Source organism: Schistocerca piceifrons, chromosome 7 (assembly GCF_021461385.2).
Source record: "Schistocerca piceifrons isolate TAMUIC-IGC-003096 chromosome 7, iqSchPice1.1, whole genome shotgun sequence".
NCBI classification, from domain to species: domain Eukaryota; kingdom Metazoa; phylum Arthropoda; class Insecta; order Orthoptera; family Acrididae; genus Schistocerca; species Schistocerca piceifrons.
The window spans coordinates 254,828,223-254,849,964 of NC_060144.1; positions in this window are offsets into that span (position 1 = coordinate 254,828,223).

Genomic DNA, 21,742 nt, shown 5'->3' on the forward strand with positions numbered 1-21,742 from the left:
CCCTAATGTCATCGTCAGAGAAGTTGTTGCTGTACAAGGTAACGTTGACCACGTCACTGTATGGACAGTGCTACGGGAGAACCAGTTGTTTCCGTACTATGTACAGCATGTGCAGGCACTATCAGCAGCTGATTGGCCTCCACGGGTACACTTCTGCGAATAGTTCATCCAACAATGTGTCAATCCTCATTTCAGTGCAAATGTTCTCTTTACGGATGATGCTTCATTCCAACGTGATCAAATTGTAAATTTTCACAGTCAACATGTGTGGGCTGATGAGAATCCGCATGCAATTGTGCAATCACGTCATCAACACAGATTTTCTATGAACGTTTGGGCAGGCATTGTTGGTGATGTCTTGATTGGGCCCCATGTTCTTCCACCTACGCTCAATGGAGCACGTTATTATGATTTCATAGGGGATACTCTACCTGTTGCTGCTAGAACATGTGCCTTTACAAGTACGATGCAACATGTGGTTCATGCACGATGGAGCTCCAGCACATTTCAGTCGAAGCGTTCGTACGCTTCTCAACAACAGATTCGGTGACCGATGGATTGGTAGAGGCGGACCAATTCCATAGTCTCTACGCTCTCCTGACCTCAACCCTCTTGACTTTCATTTATGGGGGCATTTGAAAGCTCTTGTCTACGCAACCCCGGTACCAAATGTAGAGACTCCTCGTGATCGTATTGTGGACGGCTGTGATACAATACGCCATTCTCCAGGGCTGCATCAGCGCATCAGGGATTCCATGCGACAGAGGGTGGATACATGTATCCTCGCTAAGGGAGGACATTTTGATTTCCTGTAAAAAAGTGTTTGAAGTCACGCTGGTACGTTCTGTTGCTGTGTGTTTCCATTCCATGATTAATGTGATTTGAAGAGAAGTAATAAAATGAGCTCTAACATGGAAAGTAAGCGTTTCCGGACACATGTCCACATAAAATATTTTCTTTCTTTGTGTGTGAGGAATGTTTCCTGACAGTTTGGCCGCACCTTTCTGTAACACCCTGTAGAACCGTTTTCAATCCCTTGTCCTCCATGGGAAGGAATAGAGTGTCTTGCAGAAATTATGCACATAGCCTTCCGGTTAATATTCCCTGATAAAAACAGGGACCTACAATACGGGTACCAACGATTCCGCACTACACATTGCTACCCACCCTACTGTTACTGTTAGATTTACATCTGCCTTTGTTATGGCTTTAGCTTTATTGCATTCTGTACCTCGAAGAATATTAAGTCACCTTGGGTTAAAGTTAACTTTAAATTTTGCGTAAATTATTTAAATTGGTACTGAATTTTAAATGAATTAATTGCTTGGCTTTTAAATTAATCAAAAAATAAATAAAAGCTTAATAGGCTATGTGATTGAAAGTACGTAATATAAATTTCTGTTCTATCAGCGAAATATGTGATATAGCCACTGGTTCAGACCTTTTCGATTTTCCTTCCTGCCTCAATTAAGAGGCCGTAATTGTGATATTTTCACCTGGTAACGGAGTATGGTTGTGCTGTGGTCATGCGGAAATTTTTTGCCCAAGCACCTTCATTCACTAAGCACCTTCATTCACTGGCTTTCTCTTTCCTCAGAATTTGTATTATTGTACTGTTTCAGGTAAATATTATTGTAGCATGGAGACTCGTGGGTGTCCTGAAATAGCTCTGCTTTGCCATGAGTAACTCGAATGAGTTAGAAATATGTGGCGAGGTATCTGATGGGAATTTTAATGTACTGGCAGCACGTCTACGTCTTGCTACTGAACACCCGTTGAATATCGCTCCTTACAGCATCGGGGAGGTAGATTCGGCTACTACTTTTTACTCTTCAGCCCTTTTAGAATTGGCTCAAAACATTGCCGTTCTTGATGACAATCATCCTACTCGTAGACAGCGTTGTCTGGTTTAGGCGCAATTGGCGCATCGGAGTTTGACTTAAAGCAATTAGTGACAGCAACCGAGCATAGTAGTTCTATGGAACAAATACCCAGCTAGAGTAGAGAGTTGTAAGTAAGGTCTTCTTGGATTAGAAGAGGTCGTGTTATTCAGGTTTCGTGGAATACCATTGACTTCGCGGAGTTACCGACAAGTGGGTCCGTTGGTAAAGTATGCTAAATTACTGAATCCTGTGATTCAGCTATTGAGAGGGGACACTGTTCTTTCAGTAGAGCAACTTAATTAGCTTGAGTATTTTTGCGGATGAGTCAGATTTTACAATCACACGATCGCATTAGGTGTGTCAAAAAAACTGAGTTATTATATCCGTAATCTCGCGGTTTGTTTACTCGAATTTATTTACTAGGTACTCTCAAATCATTAAGTGAACTCAAGGAAAGAATACCTCAAAATATATCCTCGATTTAAAACAGAACTTGAGAATAAACACTTTGGCGCATGCCATCATTTGATGAGAACCTAACTGATTATATTGAGAGGGTTCGCACCGCTATGACCGCCTGAGAGCTTCCGGTCACAGAGTTACATTGTTCGTAACGTTTTTGCGGGGGATGAAACTGGACGACCTTTCACAGGTTACCTTTCCCATTAAACCCACTTCTCTGGCTGCACTTGATTATTTTCTTGTCTCTATTGAAGAAATGGAGTTGGCCGATAAAGCCGTGACAGAACCGGAAAAGCCTGTCCGTTGTTTGCCGGAATCTCGAGAGTTCGGAGAGAATTCCTTACGTTCAATCTAGTCAGGAACTGTTATCGGTGTGGTAATGCAGGGCATTTGGTGCGAGACTGCACGGCCAAACGGGGTCCGCGTCCAAGTAGGTGACGCCAGAAGAACAAGGACATGGGTAACACCTCTACACCACCTAAACAGTGCGTCCTTATTAGACTGGCAGTGGGTGGAAGACTTCCTTACGTCTGTGTGAAGTTTAGTCAGGAACCTGTTAGCGCTCTTCTTGACTCTGGTAATACCTTTTCCTTGCTTGTCAGTGGTATCTGGAGTTTCATGCCATTTGCAAGATGCCATCCTTGCGTGCTTCCGATCAGAGACGTCGTGCTGTCAATGGGCAGGCGTTGCCTCTGACAGGTGAAATGTGGAGAAAAGTTAGTATCCTGGGGTTTTTATGGCCTGTTAATCTGTTAGCAGTTGATGGTCTCATTATTAACTTGCTTTTGGGGTGCAATTTTATAAGCCGTGCTAGACTTGTTCTTGATTGTGGGGTAATAGGCTTTATCTAAAGTTCTGTCATAGTGTACATAGGTCGCTTTGCTCTTGTCAGGCACGCTTTCTTGTTAATACGGTGCTCGAACAAGATCATGGTTTCGATCTTGCTTACTTGGACGTTGAGCGAGGTAGGAAGTTGTTGCAGGTCCTTCAGGGTTTCCCCGACGTTCTGACAGACTTGGTGTTACTGTAGTTTCAGTCACGAACGATGGCACTCGTTTTTACTCTCGTTCTGTGCACCTACATCACGTACGCTCCGAAAGCCAATGAACGTTCAGTATGTTCTGAGCGCTCTACAGTGAATCCCAAGCTAATGCGAGCATTGAACGTATCGTAGCGTGTTACTTGGTGTATTTCGATTGCATTTGTTTGGAGTTGTCATCGCTGATTGTGGTGGTAAGTAATAAATTCTGCATAAGTAAGCGAGAGACATAATTTGCAGGATATATGCTTTCTTCATAAGGAGAGCACGCTCATGCGCTTACCGCAACTGTCCCTTGCAATCGTCAACAATGCAATCCCCGTCCGTGCCTCGGCATGGGCGAACCGCCATCGTTTGTAGATTGACTATAGTAGAATTGAATGTAAGATCATGTCTGAAACGTGATGTACCTGTTAGACAAGCTCATTATAGATTATCTCCAAGGTGAAAGCTCTTGGAGAAATAACCAATGGCATGATTCGTGAAGGAATTATAAGGGCGTCCACGTCTCCTTACGCCTCCCCTGTCGTTTTGGTTCCCAAGATGCATGGAGGTGATTATAGAGCTGTTGTCGATTATGGGCTTCTCAATGAATATATCATCTTACAATCTGTTTCTTTACCGGATCTACACAGTTGTTCTACTTGGTTTTCGGGACGCATTATTTTACTGTTTCACATCTGAACCTTGCTCATCAAATACCATTAACCCTAGGACGCCCAAGCCTTTTTTTCTAACTTGGATGCCTAGGGGGGGGGGGGGCGGGGGGGGGGGGCGGGGGGGGGTGGTTCGACGAGCCCACAGGTGTTAAATAAGTTAACTGACGAAAAAATACAACTTTCACAATGGTTTGTGTGTTTTAACTAAGGCATCTGTTTATAAATGTTGTTTATTGTTATAAATATTGGATTGAGTGAATAAAAAATTGACATATTACAATGCAAAATACAGATGTGTTCATATACAATAGACTACTCTGAGTCCTCAACTTCAAGGCAAGAGACACACTTCACAATTTTTTCTGAATATGTGTTACACATATGTTTATGACACTGTCCACTATACTGTTTTGGTTTACTTAGATTGTTGTACTTCTGCTTCTTGGCACCGACCTTTCCGTGCAGGAGGTTGACGTGTTTCTGTTGTCACTTCTTTGATTTTGTTTTGTAGAATAGTCTCCACTGATTGAACAATTTGGTTAGATAACCCTCTTGCATTGGCACTTCTTTCTTCTACCTGCAATTTCACTAGTTCCATCCCAGCTTGCAGAAAATAAAGTTTCCGTTTGTTGTGTTTCTTTTCATTCCATCTTGGATGTTGCTGGATGAATATGGTGGTTGCATTGATAGCACAAATGTCGATGAGAGAGTAAAATACAGAGAGAAGCCATCTCTTTGTTCCCCTCTTGCACGTGTACATACGCGCCATTTGATCAATGGTATGAATTCCACCTTTAGTGGAATTATAATATGCATTTATCTCGGTTTTATTCTTCTCTCCTCCAACAGTGCCTTTATCTTGGTGTATTGTTGACAACATCAGTAAGTTTTTACTTGGTTTCGTTTTTACTGTGGAGGACACCAAAGTTACTGGAGGCCTGCGTGTTTGGAACTGCACTAACTCACTTCAAGTTTACAAGATAAATAACAGCTGACTGACATCAACAATCTCTTCCTCTGAAAGTAAAACGATTGTTGTGAATATCAAGAATACCAACCAACAAGAAACTAACTTGCATTGTTGTAGAGATGAGAAATACGAATTCCTACTAAGGGAAATTTTCTATAGCATGGAAGCCTAAGGGGGGGGGGGGGAGCGGGGGGGGGGGTTTGATGGACCCATAATAAGTTTATTTATTTTTTCTTTCAAAGCAGGAATTTTCTATAAAATATATTGACTCTAACGTTTCATAAAATAGCCGACAAACAATAACTCAAAGGGAATATGTAGTATGAAAGTTACTTGGGCAAAAGCAGGGGACATAAAAAAATTGTTGGTTCAAAGAATCCCCCCCGTTAGGCGTCCTCGGGTTAACTGAGGGCTGAAAGAATGTAACTACCCTCTATACCGATTGGTATCTCTAAAACTTCAATCGTGTTCCATTTGGACTTTCCTCCGAGGCCGCGGTATTGTCCCGCTTATTAGATAATGAGCTAGGAGAAATTAAATTTAAGTACGTCTAAAACTACCTGGACGATGTCTAAAGTGCGAGCTTTGAACATTTGGTTCATCTTCAGCAAGCGTTACTTCGATTTAGACATGAAGATCTTACGGTCAAACCATCTAAGATCAGTCTGACTAAATCGCAGGTTTTCATTTTGGGTCATTTAGTTTCGGCTGATGGAATGAGAAAAAATTAAGGGCATGCACGTGATCTGCGTAACTTTCCACCGCTTAAGACTAAGGCCCATAGAAAAGTTTATTGGCATGGGCAATTTTTTTCGGAAATTCGTCCCAAATTTTTCTCAGCTAAACGCTACCCTCAATACGTTACGTAAGAAAGAAGCCTTTGTTTACAGCAAACAAGCCTCCCTTGAATCCATTAAAAAGCTCTGGCTAACCCTTCCGTTTTATGAATTCCTAATTTTGAACTCCCGTTTATGGTTCAAATCAACGCTTTGAACTCATGTGTGGCCGCTGTACTTTCTCAGGAGTTTGAGGATCAGCGGCGTCTTAGAGCCTATCCCTCGAGAGAATTATCACATGCCAAATTAAAATATTCGGTATCTGTCCATACATCCGCATTTAAGTACACGGCTAGGCACATTAAAGGCAGTATTAAGTTTCCGATGCCCTTAGCAAATGTTCGAAGAACGTTACCATGCTGAGCCAGGGGACCATAGGGGAGCCGTACTGACGAAAATTCCGGAGTTATCTGCTGATCTCAAACTTAAGCGAGACCAGGGCTCAGTTATTCGACCTATTAAACGCCACTTACAAGGAGGGGGGTAGCTTAACGAATATGTTCCGAGCTAGGTCATTGTTTCTTGTAAGGAAGGCTAGGCAAGGAACTGATGATTTATCTTCATAGTGAGTTGACACTTGCCATTTTTCATTATTTCTATAACTCCATTATGGAGGGAGTTACTTGGGAATTTGTAAAACACTTGCAAAGAGCAGGGAACATGTTAGCTGGCCTGCCATGTATAAGGATGTTCGGCATTTGGTGGGGGAGTGTGAAAAATGCAAAATAGCTAAGCCTGATCCCAATTGTCGGAAGGATTTTTTTGTATTCTACTCGAGAAGATCGCCCCATGGATAAAAATTATACTGCTTATATAGGTCCCCTACCTCGCACCAGCAACAGATATCGTTACGTTCTTGTGTTAGTCGATGAATTTATCCGTTTTACTAGATTGTTTCTTAGTCGGAGACACACTGCTGGCTTGAGCATTCAACATTTAAAATATTTTAAGTTTTCGGTCCACCTTAGAGCTTGGCTAACGACCATGCCCTCACAAATGTCTGTAAATAATTCAGAAGATTTTGTTTCCAAAATTAAATTCAGCATATTAAAAATACTCATTATCCCTAGGGATAATTTGGCTAGAGGGTTAATAGTTTAATGGGCACTTACTTTCCAAGCTAAGGACCAGAAGAGGTGACAGTTCTATCCTGTGGTTTAATTCTGCGTTTAATACCGCTCAGCATGAAGCTATTAAAGTCATCCCAGCTTCTTCGATGTTGTCTTACCTATTAACTCGCCCATGGCTAAGTTATGGTCTCTTTATGAAATTTAGCCCGACAAGATCGAATTGGGTGTAAATGAAAGTAACTAGCAAGTCACTGACTTAGCCCATCAAAGGCAGCGAGCGTCTTAGATATAACAGCGGCAGTCATTCCTGTAAGATAAAAGTTGGTAACAATGTTTTTATACATAACTTCACCATGAGCTAACGACCTCAGTTGACACCTCCTGGAAAATTTTGTCCCCGCTTCGTGGGCCCTTGTCGGATTCTTTAGTTATCGAGCCCACTCAATTTATTAGTGTGTAACGTTAAGATTGGCAGGTTATCTAGGGTACCTTTTAGCTAGATTAAGGAAAGTCGTGAGTTTTAGCGCTAAACTGCACTAGCGCGCGGTATTGGAGTTGTGGTGGGAGACGTTAAGCTGTGGCGGCTTTCTCGCAAAATATCGGTATCACTCTTCTTCTGCTCTTTGAGTAACTTGTTACCTTTGGAGCGCAGCGCCCTCTGGTGTGACGGCTCTGGACGTTGTGGCCGACTTGGTGGGTGGCATGAGCTTAAGAACGAAGCTGTAAAGAGCTTTCCATGCGACGTCTTAGCCATGGTGTTAGCGACCAATATTGGCGTCTCGTACCCCGTGTAAGTTATTGAGTACCGACGTGGGTTGTGCTGTGATTTTCAGAAGGGTGCCGAGCTGTCAGGGCAGTGTTCAGTGTCATTTTGGTCTGCCTTCCTTCTGTTTGTTTGGTATGGATGCCATTGTCTCCACGGTAAGAAGTTCACAAAAAGGCTCTGAGCACTATGGGACTTAACATCTTAGGTCATCAGTCCCCTATAACTTAGAACTACTTAAACCTAACTAACCTAAGGACATCACACACATCCACGCCCGAGGCAGGATTCGAACCTGCGACCGTAGCAGTCCCGCGGTTCCGGACTGAAGCGCCTAGAACCGCACGGACCCGCGGCCGGCTAGTAAGAAGGTCAATACCATTGCAAGATCTGGTATACATCTTAGACATTCATTGGCCGATATCTCATAATTTGTTTTCTGTGTTAACCTTACGTATCCGTGGTGGTGCTTGTGAACCTTTAGCAGTGTGAAGCGCGTTGTTCCAGAAGCAAGTTTATTCTGAAGATTCGCAGTTTGCATTAATATACGTGTTACCTGTTCCTGTTCACGTCCCCTTATTTCTACTGATTTTCAAAGTAAATGACTGGTCATGTAATTTTCAATTACCACTGATGATTAATTATTCATGACAGAATGTATGTCTGATTTCCTATTTTATTGGCCTATTTGGTATTTACTTTTGTTCTGGTTTCTTTGGTGCTAATGCTAAAGGCCTATCCTGTCTGAGGAATTCTACATATCATCTATTTTATTTAAGTGGCTCAGACAAATTTCTATTCTAGGGCGCATTTGTTCTTTCCGAATCACTGTGGTCTAATGTGTGCACTGATGAGCTCTGAATGTCATGGGAGTGACCTTGTGGCTGCTTTAATGGTTTGCTAGAAAGTAAAATTTTTCTGAAATTACTATCTTATTGTTGAAACTATTCTTTTTAAATATTTTTTGCTGGTTTCTTAAATCTTTTGGTTAACTTATTAAAAAGCAGTTAAGTTGTCATGGTTTTGGTAAAGGGCTCGGATTAATTAATTCTACTTTAAGAGTTATTTGATTCACAACTGTGTTGGAATTCTTCTAATTAAAATTATTTGTGCTGCAGGTAGGCTCGTGTACTCCACTGCTGATGCGTGTTACCCAGGTCGAGCCGCGCTTAAGTCTCGTCGGTTTGCTTAGCCGGATGATTAACAATTTGCGGTGCATACACTCGGCAGCTCTCGCCGCTGTCTCTTTCGCGCTCTTCTTCCAACCACAGCCGCGCTAGTTAGTGTTCCTGTTCAAGATAAGTTTATACTCGGAATAATTCTAATGTTGTGTCCGTTAGCTTGTGACTTTCACCTTAAGCAGATTTTGATGTGCTTTGGCATCCCAACATATATCTTAATCTGTTGTAACTTGTCCGCCTCCAGTAGCTGAGTGATGCCGCAACGTTAACTCAGCGTGTTCGGTCAGTGGGTTAGATGCCCTCAGTAATAAAAAAAAACTGAGTTAATGGATCAACGACGAACTGAAACGGTTGTCTTACGACGTTCGCCCGAGCAGATGCAACGAACAAAATGGGATTTTTTTTTAAAGTGGTCAGCGCGATAGAATGTCAGTCCTAAGGGCCCAGGTTCGATTCCCGGCTGGGTCGGAGATTTTCTCCGCTCAGGAACGGGCTGTTGTCTTAATCATCATCATTTCATCCCCATCGACGCACAAGTCGCTAAATGGCGTCAAATCTCGGCGAACGGTCTACCCGACGGGAGGCCCTAGTCACACGACACTTACATTTTACCTGTTGTAACCTAATTATACTTATATGACTTGAAAATTTGCTAAATCTTCAGTTGATGTTTTTCTGGGTTTAAAATTATCTTGGCTATACATGGATGTTAAATTTTTTTTATTTGTTTTAAGGGAGATTTTAGTTTTTTTCAATCAATCAAGTCTAAATCATATTTTATTCTCAGCATTCATTGGTCATTCTGATCAGTTCTGGTACGGTATAGATTTACCTCTGTCTTTATTAAGAGTTTAGCTTTAGTACATTCTGTGCCTCATATAGATTGTATCTTGCCTTAAAGTATATTAAGTCAACTTGGTTTAAAGTTAACTTTAAACTTTGTGTAAATGATTTAAATTGACATTGCTGATTGCTTGGACTTTTAATTAAAAAATAAATAGAAGCTTAATTGGCTATGTGTTTGATATCGTGTAAAATAAATTTGTGTTCCGCCAGTCATAAAGTGTGTAAAGTCCACACTAGTGCGGCCCTTCCCGAGATTTCTTCCTGGCTGAATTAAGAGGACATAGTTATCACCATTTCACCAGCATACAGACGAAACGACCGCATATGTACGAAGCCACACCGACACCGGGAAAAACACTGCCGAAAACATACCTGAAATGCGTCAGTGTATTTCTCGTCTGTACCGCAGACGACCCTATCAGACGAAACAATGGAGGCAGAGTGTGCATAGTGAAAGTGGTCTGTTTACGGCAGGTCCCAGGATACTACAGGCAACCCTTGCCCTGCTCCATACGACAAACCGCGTCGCCGTTATCTTCCTTTAAAGTCTCATATTTCAGAATGTATGAGGCTTAGAGCAGTGAAACCCAGTCTTCCATCACTAATTGTATCTCTGTTTTTCGTTTCTATAAAGAAAAAATATGTGCCATTAAAAAGAAAAAAGAAAAAAAAGAAACAAACAAAACTCTCAACTAGCCAATTTGTCAGGCATTTGTCCTAGAGGGCTTTTGTTGTTGTTATTTATTTTTTATTTATTTTCTTCACTGTCTTTAACACGGCCCACCACGAATTGCTCTCCTGTGCCAACATATTTCACTCATAACAGGACTTACTCGCGACATCTTAAATTATTTCTTCCATAGAGACCGTTAGGGGTATAACTGTAGATATTGTGACCATTGGTACCTTAATACGTACCCGCTTCAGTGTGTTACTTGTTTTTCTGTGTCTAATAGTCTTCCCACCAATACGTTACATAATTTGTTACCTAATGATTTCGACATGGCTGTAACACTAAGTGGACTATGCCTGTCAGTATAGACAACCCTTTTGCGTCCACGCGTCCACACTTCACCGCTTGACCTGTTGCCCAGAGAAAAATAAACATTAATGGCTTGCTCTTGCCACATGTACTTCCAGTTACTAATCAGAAGCAAATACTGATTTAATGTTAAATACACTGTGCTGTCACCAACAAAAATATCTGTACTCTTACTCCAAACACCCAGGTTATTCCAATCTCCTTCTTCCCCTTCAGATTTTGTTCTCTGTGGTTCCCTCTAGTACCATGGCAGTTACTCCCTGATGTCCTTTCACTTCTTCCGAACTGTTGACGGAAATTGAAAGTTTTATACCAAGTAAATGTGTAAGAGAGGACACTGCTGCGGACGGAACATAAAAAGCATGCCATATTTAATAGAATGCAAGATCTGCAAGATTGGCAATGGTTTACAGACACTAAAACGTAGCGTGGATTTCAGTGCGAGATGCTCTTAATAGGTTCCATAACGAAACACTCTCTCGAAATCTGCTTGGGTATTAATAAACAGCTTCAGCTGAATTTAGTCCTTTATTCTTAGACCGCTATCACTTTCGTGCCCATAAAAGCCACATCTTCAGGTGAACGTGTGCATAACAATAGATCAAAAAATCAGCAAATACAATTTTCTATAATTGTTTTAAGATTTCTAATTTTTTTAACTTGTAAAAGTATTTACAAGTAAATATTAAAATATTTGCACTCACATAAGTAAACCATTAGAATTAAAGAGCTCGCAGCTTTCTACCCAACATTCGTGGTCCGTGAGTACAAAACACCGCTAAAAGGCGTTACGTTAATGAATGAAATGAATCGGTGGATTCCAGTTCGATATGGTGGATGATCCTAAACAAAATATCCCATAATGATCCGTTAGCAAGGTAAAAATGATACAAACTGTTGATATCTAACTTGCGGGTAGCTTGAAAAATCAAGATGTGGTTTCAACAGAACGAAGGGATGTTGAACCTGGACGAAACACGTCAAGTAATAGCTATTGACCGAAAAGTATAACCTGAAAACCGCACTTACCGCATCTCCGGTCTATACGCAATCGCGGACAGGGGACACTACCACTTGATGCGTCTCACTAACGGCAAGAAAGTTAACAAATTGCCTATAGAATTCTCGCGCATGCGTTGATGATGCGCGGGCATAACCGAATGATCGGTGGTCTCTTAGATGACACGCAAGCGAACACGAACAAGGGATATTGATGTAACAAGTGAGACTTTTTTGAGAAACAATCCGTAGAATATAAAACTGATAGTTGGCATTTAATTTCATTAGTAACGCACAATAAATTTATAAAGATAACACATGTCAAGTGAATATAGGTAGTACATTTTCACGAAATTTAGAACAAGCAAGGGTCTGTTACAAGGCCACCCCATGTCACCAAAATTATTTAAAATTTATGTAGATATCAGTCTTAAGTCATGGTCTCGTAAATGCAACGGGCTGGAGCTAGAAATTAAAGATGGGGTTTATTTACGTCAACTACTATTTGCTGATGAACAAGTAGTTGTAGCACAAGATGGGGAGGATGCAAGTTATACGTGTAACCAAATTAGCAATTGAATACAGAAACTGGGGATTGAAGATTAATTACCAGAAAACAGAATACCTCACTAATGATCAAGATGACTTATACATAGAGGGAAAGAAAATTAAGAGGGTCAATACTTTCTGTTATTTGGGATCCATTTTAGAGTTGCAGGGAAAATGAGAGATAGAAATTAATAAATGAATTAACAGTGGAAGAAAGGCATTGCGATGCTCAACTCAATCTTATGGAGCAGCAATGTAATAAACCGAACCAAACAATTATAAATAAATCGAGGCTATGGAGCGTATTTGTGTGGAGTAGAGACTTGGACTACAAATCTGAAACACCTAAAGAACTGCAAGCAGCAGAAGCGGACTTCTGGAGATCAGCAAGAATTTCTAGAAAAGAGGAAGAAAGAAACGACATAATAATGAAGAGAACGGAAGTAACAGAAAGAATAATTGACGAGATGGATAGAAGGAAGTTACAATGGTACGGGCATGTAAGGAGAATGGAGGCAGCCAGAATTGCGAAAATGATCCTGTAATAAGAACGAGAGAGAAAGGACACCCTATGACCAACTGTCTCCAAAATGTACGCTTAACAATGAGAAAACTTGTCACAGAGAAACACCTGGAGGGACATCCTGAGCAGATAAGTTAAGATTTTATGTAAAAGATGTAATAATTTCTGGGTATTTGTTATGTTGGAGAAAATCCGTTGTATAGAGGAAAATCTAAATAAAAAAAAAGTAACGCCCGTAAGTTATACTACCCCAACGGAACTCTTCAACGTTTAATAACCTAAGAGGAACATCATACATTGCGCCAATGAAACTGATATGCCGACAGTGACCGCTAAATAAACTTAAAAACTTTGAAAACTTCAAGAACTTTAAAATTGAAAAAAAATGTTTTCCTAAGTTTGAAACCGTACTAGGATTTCATCCGGACTTGGCAACTGATTGTTTTCAATTCTTTCAGCTGCTTGTCTATGCCAGCCGGTCAGATAATGGTATGTTTGTACGATCCTCTTGCAAAATTTGAAACTTCAGTTTTCGTTTTGCTTTCCTCTATTGCCACATCAGACTGGTCAACGAGTGACTGTACAGAAACCTTAGAACCAGAATTTTCTCGGGTTGTCAGCAAGATCTGTTACTAAGGTATGACAGTGGTAACTGTATGCTTCGCGCACCGATTTTTCAGACGCATGATTAACTAGAACTTTAGCCTGTCGTCATTTCCGCGTTCCGTTTTGTACCCGTTCCCTCCTCTGCCTTTAACAGTGTGAATCCTTTTACGCCCTTGGTATTAAGCCCTTCACTTTTAATTTCGCTGAAATTTCTTTTTACTTTTTTGTATGACAGATATACTTTTCGACGACCATGTCCTTCCTGACTTCTTTTTCGTGCATCCATTTAGCTTTAGCTTTCGTGCCGGCATTATTGATTTCGTTCCAGCACTGAAAATAAATATCCGGCAGAGCCGTATTTCACTATTGAAGCCACAGTTAATCAGACTTCTCAATACCTTGTTCTTGGAATCTGTACTGTGATTTAGAACGATCTTGTAGTGATTGAATGTTGTTACGTAACACGATTCTGGCTTCCCTTCATCGGCACTGATTTGGGTTATCGCGACTTGCAGTCGTAACATTCGCCCTCTATTACGTTTTTCGCCATAGATTTAACGTCGATTTTTGTTTTCACGCGATTCGTAATTTGCAGGAGTGACTTTCCTCGTTGATGTGGGTATGCGACACGTCAGCCACTCAAGCTATGTCACATAACGTGTGAAATGTACTGACAAACCTCCAGTCATCTCTCAGCATTGGTATTACTTTGCACATGCTTTATATTTATGTTCTTGAAGAGGATAGCACACCTTTAGCATCGAAACTAACGAACATTTGCAGGAATCTTCAAATAGTCTAGTGAATTTTTTGTCCATTAAGGACGGCATCATAAGGGCTACGACGGTTGACAAATATAAATAAAACAGTTTCCGCCTCAGTCATTTTTTTTGCAATACTTTTCGATGGTTCACACCGCCATTTCCAGGTGGAGGATTCTTCTTACATAGTTGCTGTTAGTTAAGAGCAGCAGACCAAGCGCGAGAAAGGTTATGTTGCGTCTTTTTCAGAACACAAAACTGTGTTTTTAGAAAGAGAGTTAAGCGTTCTTATAATGGCAGAGGAGTCAAAAAAATCTGCACACAGCAGCTTGTTGCTTGTGCCCTCCACTGGATATATTTACACTCTTCGCTACCACCTAAAAAATATTAAACATCTCAGAGGCGTTATTGCTCACACTGTGTACAAAAAGTATTGAAAGGTGCAATTTCTGGATCTTTTGTATTAGTTAACGCACATCGCCTATCGCTGCACGCCATTATTATATTTACATAAATATGTTCCACTCCTGTTTTTAAAAATGTCACGGGCTGCAACAGAATACGAACATGTGCAAAATTCAGTTTCTTTATTTTATTTAAGTGCTATCTCGCATAAAATAGATTGCAAGAAGTCATCCATATACATACCGTGGGCTGAACTTATTGGGATGCGAATGTAAGAGGTTAGAAAAACTGTTGTGGATTAAAATTGTAAATTATGAAATTGCTTTAAGAACTTTGACAAAGCTTTTGAAAAATTTGATTGAGGCTTTTTCACAATTCTTAATGAGTAGATTTTCATCAAGTTTCTTTATGTTAATAGAGATTTCTAGTTCTCCATACAGCAGGATCTTGTGTCCTCTGTTCAGTGTGTGTATAGTATGTTGAGGTTGCTTTGTACACTGTCAAATGTATTTCCTTCATCGTTTATGTGGGAGCGTATGGCAGATTTGTGTACTGTGTTGTATCGGAAGGCGTTGATGTGTTCCTTGAACACTGTGTGAAAGTTATGCCTTTGTGACCTATGTAATGAACTGGTCTTTTATTACATAAGATTTTATGTATGCCAGAGGGTGAAATTTTATCTTTTTAGGTTATGAGGTAGTCTGTAGTAAATTTTCATTCTTGATGGGTGGGCTGTCTGTTTTCATTTTTAGCTGAAGTGTCTACTAGTGTAGGTTTATACCCATTACGTGCAGCGATTTGTTGTGTGGTTCTAATTTCACACTGGAAGTTCTCATCACTTAGTGGTACTATGAGAGCTCTATGAAATATTGAGTGGTATTCTGGGGTATGTTGGGTGGGCAGAAGGAAGATATTTTTTCTTTCTCTTTTTTGGTCTGTTTTGGTCGGTTCCCTGTAAGTTTCGAAGATATATTTGTCAACTTCTTTGCAGACAGTCACATCAAAAAGGTTAATGTTATTTTTTATTTCTCGTTCACAGGTGAAATTAGTTCTTTTGCATTTTGTTGAAGGTTTGGAGGATGTCTTGGTCTTCTACTTTTTTCTCTCCCTCAATGATTACAAATGTATCATCTATATGTTTCTGTAGAACTGAACTTTTTGAATGAATGCTGGCTATTCATAAAAAAATTCGTGCTTCACGAATATTTCAGCTCTAGTTTCTGATGAGTTGGCTTGTAGCTTTTCCCATTGTAGGAAATATCATTATGTTTCAGTACCAGTTCCAAGAGGCTCGTGAATTTTTGTGATTTCTGCAGTGGAGAGTTTCTTGTGCTTCATCAGTTCTGAATAGAGATGTTTCTATACAGATTTGTTTAATCCAGCAAGATCACTTGGCATTTGTTATTATCTTGTATATCTTTCATATCACTGGCAAATGAGAGGCCATATTTGTTGAGTAGTTACTTTTGTTAAGTAGTTACATTCACCCCCATGAACCATGGACCTTGCCGTTGGTGGGGAGGCTTGCGTGCGTCAGCGAAATAGATAGCCATACAGTAGGTGCAACCACAACGGAGGGGTATCTGTTGAGAGGTCAGACAAACGTGTGGTTCCTGAAGGGGAGCAGCAGCCTATTCAGTAGTTGCAGGGGCAACAGTCTGGACGATTGACTGATTTGGCCTTGCAACACTAACCAAAACGGCCTTTCTGTGCTGGTACTGCGAACAGCTGAAAGCAAAGGGAAACTACAGCCGTAATTTTTCGCGAGGGCATGCAGCTTTACTGTATGGTTAAATGATGATGGCGTCCTCTTGGGTAAAATATTCCGGAGGTAAAATAGCCCCCCATTCGGATCTCTGGGCAAAGACTACTCAGGAGGACATTGTTATCAGGAGAAAGAAAACTGGCATTCTACGGATCGGAGCGTGGAATGTCAGATCCCTTAATCGGGCAGGTCAGTTAGAAAATTTAAAAAGGGAAATGGGTAGGTTAAAGTTAGATATAGTGGGATTTAGTGAAGTTCGGTGGCAGGAGGAACAAGACTTCTAGTCAGGACAATGCAGGGTTATAAATACAAAATCAAATAGGGGTAATGCAGTAGTAGGTATAATAAAGAATAAAAAAATAGGAGTGCGGGTAAGCTACTACAAACAGCATAGTGAACGCATTATTGTCGTCAAGAGAGAGACACGAACCCCACGCCTACCACAGTAGTACAAGTTTATGTGCCAACTAGCACCGCAGATGACGAAGAGATTGTTGAAATGTATGATGAGATAAAAGAAATTATCAGATAGTGAAGGGAGACCTAAATTTAATAGTCATGGGTGACTGGAATTCGATAGTAGGAAAAGGAAGAGAAGGAAACCTAGTATCTGAATATGGAATGGGGATAGGAAATGAAAGAGGAAGCCGTCTGGTAGAATTATGTACAGAGCGTAACTTAATCAGAATACTTGGTTCCTGAATCATAGAAGAAGGTTGTATACGTGGAAAAGTCCTGGAGTAACTCGAAGGTTTCTGATAGATTATATAATGGTAAGACAGATATTTAGGAACCAGGTTTTAAATTGTAAGACTTTCCAGTGGCAGATGTGGACTCTGACCACTATCTATTGGTTATGAACTATAGAGTAAAACTGAAGAAACTGCAAAAAGGTGGGAATTTAAGGAGATGGGACCTGGATAAACTGACTAAGCCAGAGGTTGTAGAGAGTTTCAGGGAGAGCATAAGGGAACAATTGACAGGAATGGGGGAAAGAAATACAGTAGAAAAAGAATGGGTAGGTTTGAGTGATGAAATAGTGGAGGCAGCAGAGGATCAAGTAGGTAAAAACACGAGGGCTAGTAGAAATCCTTGAGTAACAGAAGAAATGTTGAATTTAATTGATGAAAGGAGAAAATATAAAAATGCAGTAAATGAAGCAGGCAAAAAGGAGTACAAACGTCTCAAAACTGAGATCCAAAGGAAGTGCAAAATGGCTATGCAGGGACGGCTAGAGGAAAAATGTAAGGATGTAGCAGCATATCTCACTAGGGGTAAGATAGATACTGCCAATAGGAAAATTAAAGAGACCTTTGGAGGAAAGAGAACCACTTGCATGAATCAAGAGCTCAGATGGAAATCCAGTTCTAAGAAACGAAGGGAAGGCAGACAGGTGAAAGGAGTATATAGAACGTCTACACAAGGGCGATGTTCTTGAGGACAATATTATGGATATGGAAGAGGATGCAGACGAAGATGAACTGGGAGATATGATAGTGCATGAAGAGTTTGACAGAACACTGAAAGACTTAAGTCGCAACAAGGCCCCAGGAGTAGACAACATTCCATTAGAACTACAGATAGCCTTAGGAGAGCCAGTCCTGACAAAATTCTACCATCTGGTGAGCAAGATGCATGAGACAGGTGAAATACCCTCACACTTCAAGAAGAATATAATAATTCCAATGCCAAAGAAAACAGGTGTTGACAGATGTGAAAATTACCGAACAATCAGTTTAATAAGCCACGGCTGCAAAATACTAACACAAATTCATTACAGACGAATGGAAAAACTGGTAGAAGCCGACCTCGGGGAAGATCAGTTAGGATTCCATAGAAATATTGGAACACGTGATGCAATACTGACCCTAAGACTTATCTTAGAAAATAGATTAACGAAAGGCAAACCTACGTTTCTAGCATTTGTAGACTTATAGAAAGCTTTTGAAAATGTTGACTGGGATACTCTCTTTCAAATTCTGAAAATGTCAGGGGTAAAATACAGGGAGCGAAAGGCTATTTACAATTTGTACAGAAACCAGATAGCAGTTATAAGAATCGAGGGCTTGAAAGGGAAGGAGTGTTTGAGACAGGGTTGTAGCCTATCACCGATGTTATTTAATCTGTATATGGAGCAAGCAGTAAAGGAAACAAAAGAAAAATTCGGAGTAGGAATTAAAATCCATGGAGAAGAAATAAAAATTTTAGGTTCGCCGATGACATTGTAATTCTGTCAGTGACAGTAAAGGACTTGGAAGAGCAGTTGAATGGAATGGACAGTGTCTTGAAAGGAGGATATAAGATGAACATCAGCAAAAGCAAAACAAGGATTATCTTATGTAGTCGAAGTAAATCGGGTGGGCTGAGGGAATTAAATAGTAAATGAGACGCGTAAGGTAGTAAATGAGTATTGCTATTTGGGGAGCAAAATAACTGAAGATGGACGAAGTAGAGAGGATATAAAATGTAGACTGGCAATGCCAAGGAAAGTGTTTCCGAAGAAGAGAAATTTGTTAGCATCGAGTATAGATTTCAGTGTCAGGAAGTCGTTTCTGAAAGTATTTGTATGGAGTGTGGCCATGTACGGAAGTGAAACGTGGACGATAAATGGTTTGGACAAGAAGAGAATAGTAGCCTTCGAAATGTGGTGCTACTGAATAATGCTGAAGATTAGATGGGTAGATCACATAACTAATGAGGAGGTATTGAATCGAATTGGGGAGAAGAGGAATTTGCGGCACAACTTGACTAGAAGAAGGGATCGGTTGTTAGGACACGTTCTGAGCCATCAAGGGATCACCAATTTAGAATTGGAGGACACCGTGGAGGGTAAAAATCGTAGAGGGATCAAGAGATGAATACACTAAGCAGATTCAGAAGGATGTAGGTTGCAGTAGGTACTGGGAGATGAAAAAGCTTGCACAGGATAGAGTAGCTTGGAGTGCTGCATCAAACCAGTCTCTGGACTGAAGACCACAACAACAACAACAGTTACTTTAAACACAAAGTTATCTTATAGGATCTTATTGAGTTTCTGTAGAATATTATACCCTTAGTAATGCATTTATTTTAAGATTGATGTTATGTAACCATCTTTTTTGCGAGCTTTTAGACTTTATATTACATATGATGCTAGTGGCTTCACGCTTATATCTCGTACTTTCGTTTCTCGGTAAACAGGGTGTATTTTTGTGAAGGACCTTGAGTTCCGTTTGTAATTCGTTGGTGAGGTCTTCGACTAGCTGTATGATATTATTGTCTTCCAAAAACTTAAAGGTTTTCTGGATGAACAAATTTTCATGTATAATAACTGTCGCGTTTGTCCTCATTTGTGAAAGTTGCTTTATTGACTTTCAGTTTATTATTTAATACGTGGAGTGGTAAATTTTCATTAATGGCTGTGGTGTTTTTTACCGTTTCTGCTGCTAAAGCAACTCTAATATTATGGAACTTGGCGGAAGACATATTTATCACTAAGCGATGAGATGCTCCATATCGAAATGAGAATCGTAGAACAGATAGCTGCAGCTAATGGGTGTAAAAGCACTGTGTCGTGCGCGGAACCTTCCCCGTGTTTCACAGTGTAGTTACAAAATTCGAGTGAAGCATTGCAAAGCGCTTGACACAGTAGGGTAACAGATGATGTTTCTCCCCGTGCTGCAGGAAAACTTTCGAGTGATTACCGAAGCCATTAATGTATATAGTGCGCAACGTAGCTCGAAATATGGTTCAATATATTGAGAAAATCAGAGTACCATTGTCAGCTCTGTGTAGAGAAATCCCAGAGCGTGATGCAGTCAGAAGTACAAATGAGGGCTTTCAGGTGGGGGACAGATCAATGGCGATATTTGCAGCAAGCCACAGAGATTTGCTGAAGATAAATTAGTCATGCGCATTGAGCTGTTTCGTTTAGTGATACGAATCGTAAGGACGGGAAAATAAACCTTCATAACAGCTAAGTCAAACTCCCGCAAGTGAATACTCAGCCTGGTTTTGAATAAAAATGATATTGTGTGTTTCCGATGTTACAGAAAAAGACTTGATTGTGCTGAGTGTCAGAGAAAGAAGCAGATCTTTTCGGGAAATGGTTATAGATGTTTCCGGTGTGATGAACAACATGATTTTCCGCGTGACTGTAAGAAAAATCGGGGAAGAGGGAGATATAGATGACCCTACCAGAAAAAGGGGCGGTGTAATAATAACAATCTACTTATTAGGAAGAAGCGTAAACTTAAAGCATTCGCGTGTAACAACCTCCTGCTTACATGTGCAACTTTACACGAAGAGCCTGTTTGTCCGTTACTAGTCACTGGTAGTAATTTGTCCCTGATTGAAGAGAGATGGTATCGGCATATTGCGCACCTTTCAAAAAGCCATGTAAGTAAAAAGATCGCATTTTTTCGTTGTCTCAATGGAGTGGTTCTTCCCGTCGTAGGCACTGTCCTCTTGTATGTTAAAATTGAGGAGTTGAGTTGGTCTATTAAATTAGTTATTTTTAAGAAACTGACTTCACGTGTCTTAAGGGGATGTGATTTTTCAAGAAAATGGGTTGTGTTTTAGATTATGTTGATTCTGCCATTCGATTTAGATTTCAGCCGAGTGTAAAATAGTTTTACTGTCAACATCTGTGTCGATCTCATGTATGTACTGCCTAATATAGTGTTTCCAACTCCTAAATACCGCATTTGTGTGTCGAACATAAGGAAGGCTGTGTTACATGTGTTAGTGAGATTCCCTGAAGTGCTACTGACAGCTTGGGGGTCACCAAGAAAATCGAGTTCACCCCTCAATTGACTGACAAGGTACCGGCTCGCCAGTCCCCCAATTGTTTGTCTCCTCCTAAGATGGAGTTGGGGCAGTTGGTGCATAAAATGCTGCTGCTCGAGGAGGAAGCAATTATATCACCTGTGTCGCTCTATGTCTAGCCTACATTCTTAATGGCTAAACATCAACCGTAGTAGATTATAGTGCCCTCAATACAACGTTTGTTTTGGAATCTGTACCGTTGTCTGATTTGTACAATTGTTTGCTTTGTTTCCTAGGACAAGTGTTATTCCATGTTGGTAATAAACGAAGCTTATCATCAAATTCTTTTGGCTGAAGGATCTAAGCCGGTCACTGGATTTACCAGAGACTGCAATTTGAATATAATCAGGTGCCTTTTGGTCTTGTCACAGGGCCGGCCGTGTTTCCTCGTTTCGGGAGACTTAAGTATAAGTTTGTTTACAACCATCTTCTTACCGTTTTGATATATAGCTGCACCTTTGACGATCATTTATTGCATATTGCCCAGGTCCTGGAAAGGTTGCGTGAGGCTGGTCTCACAGTTAAACGTAAGGTCAATTTAGTGCATAAGGAGATCTTTCTGCTGAAGGAGTCCATA